General features: G+C 36.5%; 1 pseudogene; it reads right to left on the minus strand.

Moving 5' to 3' along the window:
* Positions 1–133: 133 nt before the first annotated feature.
* LOC107555898 (sodium-coupled neutral amino acid transporter 2-like) lies at positions 134–10,761 on the minus strand (annotated as a pseudogene).
* Between the last annotated feature and the right edge of the window lie 461 nt (positions 10,762–11,222).

Below are 11,222 nucleotides of genomic sequence, written 5' to 3' on the forward strand. Positions count from 1 at the left end.
AAACAATGTGATTCATCCTGAAATATTTGACCTTGTGTGACCTTGACCTTGTAAAACAATGTGTTTGACCAGTCTCATGTCTAAACAATATGAAAGAATAGTTTTCTATCAAATAAAATCAATGACACGTGGATGGGTTATCATGAACCTTTAATAGACATTAATTACATGATATACATAGTGTTTCATTGAAACAAGAGCGTATCATTCGCAGGAATGAACTCTTGTACATGAGGAGTGCTTCACCCCTCTCGAGTTTGAGTACAGCATTTTAGTAGTAATGTAAAAGGTGTGTGTGTGTGTGTGTGTGTGTCGGGGCCGATTACAAGACGATAGGAACCTTGTGCTCAGTCTGACATTCACAGGCAGATCAAGAGGGGCCGATCAGGGGCCCCAACACACAGAGGGACATCTAAAGCTATCTTCATATTTCAAACATGTTGAGCAAAATTGAGAAAAAACAAAAATGACAGCATATATACACTTCATTTTGTGGTATATACACATATATACAATATATATACATAAATACAGTAAAATAGTTTAAATTACACTGATGTTTTTCCATAAATAACAGCTGGAGAGTAACAGGTTGGATGATGACACATGAGGTTTAGCTGTTGGAAGTACAGTGAGGTGTGTGTGTGTGTGTGTGTGTGTGATGGTGGTCATGTGACCTCTCCATTCACAACACTCATAACGGCTGACTAGCGGACGACACACACTCCTCTGTCTGTCAGTTTGTCTATCTCTCGTTCAGTGAATAACTTCAAGCTGCCGATGGCAAACACTGAACGGTAAGTCAAGTTGAACACTAACAGTCTCATTTCCCCTCGGCAACAACGATCTGCCATTCGATTCTGCGGTTTACAAAGCAAAACAAATGACAATCATACTGTGAAGCTTTAAAGTCGACATGAAACAGCAACCAGCAAATCGTTTACTTCATTAACGTGACGTATTCCAGAGTGAAACAGGACTCTTTTTCTAATCATTATTAGCTATTATTGCATTTTTATTAATGTTTTAGAAAGGCTGAATAACCTACGATAGTCTAAAACTATGATTAAATAGTTATTTAACTATTGGTAAACATCGTCTTGATGTGATGTCAGTTGAATTGTTGTTTCAGATATTTTGCAATGGTTTTAAATGTTCATAATTAGACCAAGAATGTGTATAAAAAGAGTAGTTTTGATAAAATTCAAAATTTCGATTTTTATAAACGTTTTCTGTTGGTTATGCAAACGTTAAGGGAAAATTCAATTTACAATTTTGCAAACACTATGGGAAAGTTACTTTTGAATGTTCTCTGAACGTTCTAAAACAAGTAGCAACATTTAAAAAATGTTACCGTATCATCCAACTTTGAACGGACGTTCTAATAATGTTTAAAATTCTGAAAGAATGTTGCATTTTAGTGTTTAAAAAATGCTAGATAAATGTCCAACTAAAGCATTTATGAACGATGTATAAATAATGTTTTTACGCTAATATTTTGAGAGACCAGAGAACCTCAAACAAACATTCTATTAGCGTTACTGGAAGGTTCTTTTAACGTTACTAGAATGAACATTCTGTTAAAGTTTGTTAATAACTTTGAGAAAACATTCCCTATGAGCTGCGTCTCATGTTGACTGTAAAGCACCCATCGCTGTCGTCTGGGTTTAAATAAGTTACAGTAAATTCCTTCAGCCGTTCCACCTGTCTGAAATCAACAACTACAAATCAATATTTGTTCATTAGTAGATCTACACAACAGGTAAAGGTGACTCAAGTAGTACAGTGTAAATGGCATCGTAACAAATGCGTTTAGAGCATAGCCAAAATGTGCGAAATTACATTTTTTTCACATTTGTTGAACAAGAGTAAGTGCTTTTTTACATACAAACACTGATATTTTTGGCAAAGGTACAAACGGATCGAACACGCATCTGCAGGCGACGCTCCGCTCAGTGTCGATCGTGAAATCATTTTGGTTGTGAATACGAAGCGCCTAACCTGAATACGGAGAATGATGCACGTGTTCCTGTGAGACGTACCACCGAAAACTCAGCTGTACCGGAAGAACAACACAAAAGAAAACCAAATCAACCAAAAAAAAAGAAGCACAACAATACGAGTGGATCACCATCTGTGTGGCCTAACAGCATACTGTACAAAGTTCAGGACATTCTCTCAGAATGGGATGTTTGTCTTTGCTCTGCCCTGGAAATAGAGCAGCTTCTTCTAGTTCTCAGTTGCAGTGTAAGCGGCTCGGCTCCGCCCATCTGCCTGTCAATCAGGGTTAGGACACGCCCACTAGTGGCCATCAGCATGCTCGCCTGAAGATGCTGCGTTGTGGATCCAGTCTGCGATGATCAAAGCCATGCTGCAGATCATCACCATGAATCCCACGATGAGGAACAAAGTCGCCTGAGAAGAAGGAGAGTGTGATGAGACATACTGAGTCGATCGCAGGTCAAGAACACATGTGTTCAGTCAGATCATGCCTTACCCCGATCTTCTGGACAGACTTCATGGACTCCTTCTTCACCAGTTTGATGTAGAAGGCCGAGGGAAGGATGAAGATCAGCATAGCAGCAGCGGATGCACCTGCAGAGAGACGAAATTTTTTTATTTGAATTAAAATAAAAATGAACTGAAATAAATTTGTACAAATATTATTTAAAAATATATTTAAGTTTTTAATTACATATATAAAAAAAATGTAAGCTGGTTTTATTTCAGCTTGTTGACTAGGTAAAATTTCTAATTTATTATTACTAAAATAACTAAAACTGAAATAATAATAAATAAAACTATAAAGAGATTAATAAATTAAATCAAATAAAATATTTAAAACCTATTAGAAGATCGACAAGGTCAAATTTAGGTAACATTTGTTTACTAAAAAGTATATAGACGTATTTTTAAAAAGATAAAAACTAACAGAAATGACAAAAACACAACAAAATTACTAAAACTTTATTGAAATGAAATTATATAAAAATTCAAAATATTAATAAAAACTATAATAGTATATTAATGATGCTAATTATTAATGATTAATGTTTTAAAATACAATTTAGAATATTGAAATATAAAATTACTACAAAATAAACTCTATGAAATTACAATATAAAACATGTTATTACAATAATACTGCCACACACTCGTGATGACATCACTTCCTGTGTCACACCTACCGATGAATCCGAAAATGTCTCTGATGGTGGGAACGAAGATGACGAGGATGTTGACGCAGACGAGCAGAGCGACGGTGATGCAGATGTGACGTGGCCAGCTGAATTCTTTAGAGGCGCCGAGCAGCTGGTTGACTGAGGTGCGGATCTGAAACATTAAAAAAAACATTCGGTCAACACTGCTGCAAGCAACGTTTACGTATATTTCCACACCTGTAAATGTGCTGGAATACTCACTGGGAAGAGAACCACGGGCACCGTCAGCGTCACGGCGGTCAGGACGGCAAAACGCACGATCAGAAGCACCACATCAAAGCTGTAGACCTTTGAGTAAGTGTGCAGGAGCTCGGGTTCAACGGCCTCTGCGGAATAAAAAAGTCTTTAGTTTAGACTTACTGTAGAATTGAAGCATTATTTCAGACCATTGAGATAATATCCCAGCTAATAAAACATTCGTCCAAGTTATCTGGTGTTCATAATGTTCTCAAAACATTAGCACAAAAACATTATCTATGCATTAATTACGGAGCGTTTTTTTCCTCATTCGTCTAACATTTTTTAAATGTTAAAGGTCGTTTTAGAATGTTCAGAGAACATTTAAAAGTAACATTCATATAATTGTTTTCAAAACGATCAAATGGAATGTTCCCTTAACTTTTGCATAATCAAGGATAAACATTTTTTTAAACGTAAAAAATGACATTTTGAATGTTTAGAGAACATTGAGAAATAACATTTTCAGAACTTAATGTAAACTTTAGCAAAATATTCTTAGAACATATTTTTGTTAGTTGGGATTATAGTTTTCATTCATATTTGAATTAGTTTTTATTTTTACATTTTTTTGTTTTCATTTTCATTTTTAAAGACTTGTAATTTTAAAAAAAAGTTATTTTGGTACTTCAATAACTAAAACAATAAAATAAAATAAAAATTAACCAAATGAACATTTTTAATGTAGCCCTGCCTACATTTTAAATAAAAACTTTTTGTTTTTTTCTAATATTGTAATTTTTTCTGCATCTTCCTTCTGGAACGACTGCAGATAGGAGGTTAGAGAAAGAGCAAGGTTGAACTCACAAAATGCAACTTCTAGCGATTAAGTATTTTATATTGAAGCATTAAAGTCGCACTCACTCTTTGAGCTCCTCGTACATGGGCAGAATAGCCGGGTGGCACACAAACGCGAAGGTCAGGATGGGCACCGCATACACAGTCTAAGATAAAACAAAAAAGTTCGATCACCACACACTCCTTTCACTCAAATGTAAATACCTGAATGCAAATATCCGTCTCGTACCTGTGAGTTGAAGATGAAGTACTTGGGTTTGCAGCACTCTTCATCAGTAGTGTTGACCTGCGGCTGAGAGACGTTCACTGTGATGTTAATGAAGTTCTCCGGTAACGGACAGGGGATCTGGAACTTCTTGTAGATCACCTGAAGAACAAAAGCAGAAGGGATCGTCTCATCAGACTAACAATAGCAGCTGGAATGACACTCTAGCTTTCATTTGCGTATTTATTTCTATGTTAAACAAGAGCAATTTAAGGCAAATTTCTCAGTACTCACCACAATCAGGAAGAACACCATGCACAACAAGGAGAAACCACTAGTGTACCCCAGATAACCTGAAACAAAACACAAACCATGAGGATAAAAACACTTTGAAATATAAGTCACCCACTTATAGGTTACATAGAATTTTTCTAAAATTGTATTATATTTATATTATTTCATTATTTTTATAGACAATTCACAAATTGTATAATAATAATAATAATAATAATAAAAATGTATTAATTATAATAATGATTTTTTTATTCATAATTTTCACAAAAACTCCTACATTGTTTCTAATTTTATATATTTAGAATTTAACATTTTAATAGTAATAATAGTAATAAATAATTATAATATTTGCATTGAATATTTTATTAATAATTGAATGTTTTTTATTAGTATAAAAACTGCCACGTTTCACATTTCTTTGTTTTCTATAATTGTATTACATTCATTTGTATAATAATTGTGTTGATTTATAATTTTATCATATTATAATAACAAAAATAATTATTAATTGTTAATTGTAATACTTTTATGTATAATTGTATTAATAATTTATTATTATCTGAAAACTGTTGCTTGAGCCTCATATACTACATAAATAATTTTTCTAAAACTGTATTCTATTTTTATATATTTTTTATTTTATTTTTATTTATTAGTCTAAAAAATGTTAAAGAATATGAAGCATATATTACAGTATTTTATGCTTGTACAGAGAATGGGCTCAATTTTCTGTGTGCAAAATATAGTTTTATTACTTATTTTGGGGTATACTTTTATTATTTTGCCCTTCATTTGGGAACACCTACCCAGGTTTTTAAGCAGCGAGAGCGGCAGTATGATGACCAAAGTGACAATCAGCACCAGATAATCTCCATTAGTGTACCACGAGCTGGAAAAAACACCACAGACATCAGTTTTAGCATGCTGAGGAAACGACACGCAGCTGTTCTGCAACATCCTGTTTCACAAACACAAAACTCTAGAGCGGGTTTCAGTTATGTGGCTTTGTGTGCAGGGGTCTTTAGGCTCCATGTAGGGGCCTGAATCTTTGATGCAACAATGTTTGTTGCATTAGGTCACTGTCACAAAGCTCTCAATCGACGTCTTTGAACAGACGTTCAGACCCCCTCCGAACGGACAGCTGTACAATGAAGCGCTCACACTGTTCTACACAGAGCTGGAAAACATTCCAGTCCAACAACAACAGCATCGGCCTGTGCTGTCCAGTCCTCGCACAGCTCCGGACATCATCTAAGAGCCAGACGGACGCTCATGTGATGGCAATCAATGAAATCTTACTTGTCGTTAGAGTCCAAGAAGGCCTTAATGACGATGGGCAGCTCGTACTTCACGATGTAGAGGTAGCTTGCCATAGCTGGGATTGAAAGAGAGTTTGAAAAAAACACTTTAGCGCCTTAAACCAAACCAAAATATCACTTGTTATCTGCACATTCCAGGTAACAAGTTTAGGTTATAACTGTGACTATAACGTTATTTAAGGGTGACAAAGCGTTGCTTACAATGCTCTATTAACTCGATTTTCGATTTTTTTATTTTTTTTTATATTCTAAAATGTCAAAACATTGAGTTTTCTTGTCATGATTATAACATTATTTAAAGTTTACAAAAACGTTTCTTGCAACATTCTACTCATTTTTTCACCCAAAATATATCATGATTTGAACATTTATGTTTAATGTTCTAAGAATATTAATATGCAGTTTTCTTGTTTTGATTATATTGTTATTTAAAGGTTACAAAAAAAAGTCTTAACTTCCAACTATCCAAAATGCATTATTTGATTCTTTAATTTTTATATTCTAAAACTTTAAAATGTCTAGCTATCTTGTTGTGATTAAAGGTTACAAATACATTTCTTAGAATGTTCATCAACTACAATTTTTTTTCTCAACATTACAAGAATGTATATTGAATATTAATGAAGTTACAAGAACGTTCCATAAACATTCCTTTAAGAACATTTTGTCCTCACATTTATGAATGTGTTATATTTCACATTACTAGTCGTACCTCCGAAGTTTTGCATGGTGATAGAGCAGGACGCCGCCAGTTTGCCGGGAATCCCGAAGGCCTTGTACCCCAGCTGTTCGTACACCAGAGAACCTGGACGGAGGGGGCAGAGCATTAAAACTCATACTTATCACGGTTAAAAATCGAAACATAGAGAGAGAAGCTAACCTCCTTCGTTGGCCGTTTTGAGCAGCAAATGGACTGAGTAGAGAGAGAAAATGGCCACAGCGACCAGCAGGATCCTGCAGAAACGAACAATACACAGTCTGAATTATTAAAATCACTCTCAAACTCTCGCCTGGCTTGCAATGCTCTCTTTAACCATTTAAAAAAAGCATTTTCATATGAAAAACTGCACTTTCATTAGAGATTACAATAGACAAACTGTGCACAGAAAGTCCAGTAATATGCATTAAGAAAAACAGAGAGCTCATATTGACTTACTGGACATAATTGACTGTTTGTAAGGAGTCACGTTATGAACATGCACACAAACACACATGTGTTCATGACAGAGGGAGGGGACTATGGATTAGACGTGATTATATTGTCAAACACTCATTCATTCCACTGTCTGGAGCTCGCTTGATCCCATTATAACCTGCCTGACCTTCAGTAGCTTTCCACTTCACATGCCTGGAGCTGACGGTCACATCTTTGCTATTTAACTCATTCCTCAACCGCACAGTAAAGGCTTTCCTCAATGCACTGACTCAAAGCAATGTACTGACTCAAATTCTGGTTTAAAGTCATTAGGATTTTCCTGTGCACACTGGAAATCCCATTTCAGTTGTGCAAGTCGTTCTTTGATGGATTCCTGGAGATTTGGCATTTAAAAATGCAGCACTGCTCCACCTGCAGCACCTTTACATAACCGGCAGAAACTCCTCTATCACCAGATTAACACATACGGCTTTGTTTGTAAACACTAAGAAGAAGCACGACTTGCATTTACTTCCTGCACCAGAGCCGAACCGACTGACTCAGGTCAGCTGCACCAGATTTACACTGAACAGAATCTGGGGAAAATTGCTGTACTCCTTAACAGCACTAATTATTCTAATCAGGTCATTTTGGGACCTTTGTGTACATTCTGTTCATAGACTACAAAAACTCACGTCTAACTCTTTTAAAACTGGAAAAGTAGGGTGGTATCAGCTCATGCAAATGTGCATGTAAATTTTTAAAACTGATATAAAGAAGCACGATACTCACACAAACATGGCGATGCCAGTGTTGGCCATGGCATAGGCAAGTCCCAGGATTCCACTTCCCATGATTGCATTGCCCAAGTTAAACACCGACATCCCAAACGACGCCGAACCAGGGCTCTGAAAGACAGGAACAGTGAGATTTATGTGTGTAAAACTGCAGTATCTGATGAAACCTCTCAGACCAGAACAACCACTTACATATTCAGCTTCATATTTCTTCTTGCCCAGTTGATGATCAGAGAGGAAGTTCTGGCTTTCCGCGTCCACGTCGGTATATTGCATTCTGTAACCACATCATCAGTGCATTAGATCAACATAAGAGAAGATTTATTAACTAACAGTGACTCGTCTAGGTCAAGTGAAGCAGTTTTTACCCGTTGAGGGGGACTTTGGTGGAGCAGTCCTGATAACTCATGTACTCGTTGCTGTTGGAACTGCAGCTGTCTATGTCTGGAGCGATGTTAAAACGACTCATCTTTGTATTTGCAGGGGCTTTGCTCATTCTGTAATGCAAAACAAGTTTATTAGTTTAATATCACCTAAACGAAGAGTTGCAAGCATTTCACCTCAAATCAGCTAAATATTATCATTACTGAATCATTTAAAAACACATTTTCATTGTAGTCTAATTATAACTTGGTTGTTCTTGTTTCAAAACCAGAAATAACCAAACAGCCGATATCTGTGAAGGACCGTCAAATGTGCGCCCCATCGTTTTAAAAAAACCCATGTTCACACATTGCTCAGCGGAGCCGCGCCTCAGCTCCACAAACAGGCATCGGTTCATGTGACCCAAAATATGATGTTATTAAATGTTAATATTTTAATATCCGAGAAGCACTTTGCACTTTATTAGTTAAATATTGCCTAACCAAAGATTTGCAAGCATTTAACCCAAATTAATTATTATTAAATAGTCTAAATGTTAAAATGTCCAGTTTTCTTGATGCCATTATAACATTGGTATATTGCATTCTGTAAACACAGTGCATTAGATCTAGATAGACTACTAGTGACTCGTCTAGATCAAATGAAGCCAGTTTTACCCATTGAGGGAGACTTTGGTGAGATACTCCAGAGACCTTGCGTACTCATTGCCGCTTCAAAACGACTCATCTTTTTATTTGCAGGGGCTTTGTTTATTCTGTAATGCAAAACAATGGCATATTCTCCTTATCATGCAAGGATTTCGGTTTTGCTCAACCATTGTGGTGAAAAATTGGGTATTTTGGGGGGACATACACACCCACCAGGCTTTAATTTGGTGTTTTGTGAAAGAAATCCTCCGGTAATTGGTTTGACTGATAGGCTACCGTTGACCAACATTCACTCTTTTCTGTGTAGCTGATAAATTGGTTCGTCTCTAAAGACCAACAACAGCATTGCAGAAAAATCTTTACATAAGAGGAAACAATGGCGTTCATAAGTAAATATTTGAATATTTACTGCAAATGTAAATGTACTGTAAGTTTCTCAAGCGAGAAACACTTTGCATGTTACTATAATTAGTTAAATATAGCCTATATAAACAAAGACTTGCACGCATTTTACCTTAAATATACCTATGTTATGCAAACATTTGTTTGTTGTTTCATAAAGCAGAAATTGTAACGCAATCTCCATAATGATTATTTGACAGTCGAAATCTTTGAAGGATCGTTAATGCGGGCCTCTGCAACCGGGGAATCGGGGATCAGGTCACGTGACCCACCGAGAGCTGAGTGGAAAAGTACAAACCGGCACCGACAACAGATCAGCACGCGCTGCGTCCGCCGCATCGTCATCAAGTATTAATACCGACGTCTCATCAGTCTATATTTATATATTCGGAACATAACCAATTAAGGTATTTATTCTTGTTGGGTGACTCGTTTAACGCATTTAATCAGATTCTGATGACCATTCTAGACCGTGACAAGGAAACTCACATATTAAATAATTGCATCACATCAAATAATAATGATAATATTGATAGAATGAAGGGAAAATGCAGATGCTCGGTGTGTGTGAAGCAGACGCCCCCGCATTTAACGCCAATAAAACCCTTTAAATCATCTCATTTAATATATCCAGCATTTCACAGCGTTTTCTAAAATATCGATATTTAAGATAATTAGAGATAGGCAAGTATGAGTGTGTTTGATTAACTCATGCATCCGATGTGTGGAAATAAGATGATGAAACACGAATGAGTCACGCCGAGAAACGGCAGAAGACAAACCCACCCAAAAATAATAAAATAAACAATAAACGCCAAGAACAGTGCGACCAGGTTAAAACCAGGTCAGGGAATCATAACTGTTCTGAAACATTAAATAACCACAAACCGGGATGAGATCTTACCTCAAGAATAAAAAAAAAGACAAATCCGTTTCTTCAGCTCCTTGCTGTGAATGCAAATAAAATGACCAAACCCTCCCAAGTCGTGAAGAATGTTGATCAATTACTAAACCGATAACTTCACGATTGATCCTTCAGAAATGTACCGTGGTAGACAATAAATAAATATCCTAAGATTATTCAAGTATGTTAAACATAAATAGAAACACTAATACTTATAAAGCCGACAATCTGTAACACTAACAGTAATGTTGAAGACGAACGGAGATGTCCTCGGGCGCGTCCGGTATCACAGTCGTGTTCGGATGCTGCTGAGACCGGGTTATATTCGCATTGCATCAGCCGGAGACACTTGGGTGGAGCCTCTGATGTGACTGTAGACAAACAGGCCTGGCCAGGTCTAGAGACTCTCCCAGCCTCATGAAGGCGTTCACCGCTTTCTGCCTGCTCACAAGAAATAGAATTAACAGATGAAACCTTTAATATCACAGCTGTGCCTCCTAGACTGAGAGCAAATGGAGACTTTTTCCTGAGCTACCAGAGTCATCTCTAATGTCTCGTGTAGAGTTTCAAGTTCTCAAAAATAAAGGTTCCAAAGAACATTTCGGCGATTAGTTCTTAAAAGAACGTTTTAATAATCTTAAAGGGGTCATATGATGCGATTTCAATTTTTCCGTTCTCTTTGGAGTGTTACAAGCTCTTGGTGCATAAAGAAGATCTGTAAAGTTGCAAAGACTAAAGTCTCAAATCCAAAGAGATATTCTTTATAAAAGTTAAGAGTCAGCCACGCCTACCTAAAACGGCTCGTTCTAACACGCCCCCACATATCTACCTTACTATGTGGGAAGATTTGCATAACGCCGCCCAAATGTTCACGCAAAG

This window comes from Sinocyclocheilus grahami, unplaced genomic scaffold (genome assembly GCF_001515645.1).
Source record: "Sinocyclocheilus grahami isolate Dianchi unplaced genomic scaffold, SAMN03320097.WGS_v1.1 scaffold548.1, whole genome shotgun sequence".
NCBI classification, from domain to species: Eukaryota; Metazoa; Chordata; class Actinopteri; order Cypriniformes; family Cyprinidae; genus Sinocyclocheilus; species Sinocyclocheilus grahami.